Consider the following 1,105-nt stretch of genomic DNA (forward strand, 5'->3'; position numbering starts at 1 on the left):
TGTATAGTTTCATTAATAAATGTGTCCTTTCAGATTGCATTCCATATAGAAAAAGTTTAAGATTCCTTTTTTTCCTAGGTCCTTATATTATTTTATTTCTTTGGGATAAAATGACAATGTTATCTAATTTCAAGTTTTGTAAAGGTTATGATATATAAAGGCCTTTCTAAGGTGAAGATTTAATACACTGATGTCAAACTAACCTTTAATTCTATGAATTACATGTATTGTTACACTTGTATTTTTGTAATCAACTTTTTAATAACTGTTTTTATATTTCTCGCATCAGAAAAATGAAAAATATGGAATACTTCACAAATTTTCATATCATCCTTGTGCAATTGCCATGTTAATCTCTGTATTATTGTAATTTTGGTAGACCTGCTGCTGAAGCATGTAGTACCCTCTAAATTTAAGTACTTAATGATGTAATCTTTATACAGGCATATATCCATGGTTGCCTATTTGTAACAAGGAACCCTTATTGTTCCTTAAAATGCGATTGAACTTATTTCTCTAAAATTCTGTGTATAGTGGAAAAGCTTATATCATTTGGTCGATTGCTCATATTTACAATTTTTTTGTCAATGACTATTTTGTCGTTTTCATTTTAAATTTGATCATACTTTGAAGCCTTTAAAGCTAAGTCCAACGGTGATGGCTTTTCAAGTACTTATTCATCACCTGAGTTATCTTTGCAGAGCTAATGGATTCCAAGTAAGCCTTGCTTGAGAGCTACTTCTAAACTTCTTTAGCTTAAAATTTCCCAAATGAGGTCTTGCTGGGACAAATGTCTACCTGAACCTTTACCCTTCTTCCTTGTAGGAACAGACCAACCAGAATATCTTACCCTGACAGCATAGATTGTCTTACTGGAACAAAACTAATTTTAGTTAGAAGGGATCATAGAGAGATGAACAGTTCAGACAGAATTGTTCAGAATGGAAGGTATTTTATCAAAATATAATTGTTTATTATACTTATCATTTCAAAAATAGCTAAAGCCAAGAAGGTGAAAAAATTTTCATATGCTTGATTACCTACTGTCCTGGCCTGTCTATCATCCAACCAGGCAGGAACTTACACTACTGACTCTCTATCACCA

The 1,105-nt window shown here is 31.8% G+C and overlaps 1 pseudogene; it reads right to left on the reverse strand.

Moving 5' to 3' along the window:
• Positions 1 to 296: 296 nt before the first annotated feature.
• LOC138814997 (U6 spliceosomal RNA) lies at positions 297 to 396 on the reverse strand (annotated as a pseudogene).
• Positions 397 to 1,105: the final 709 nt, after the last annotated feature.

This window comes from Dipodomys merriami, unplaced genomic scaffold (genome assembly GCF_024711535.1).
Source record: "Dipodomys merriami isolate MVZ:Mamm:240054 unplaced genomic scaffold, mDipMer1.0.p SCAF_1071, whole genome shotgun sequence".
Taxonomy (NCBI): Eukaryota; Metazoa; Chordata; class Mammalia; order Rodentia; family Heteromyidae; genus Dipodomys; species Dipodomys merriami.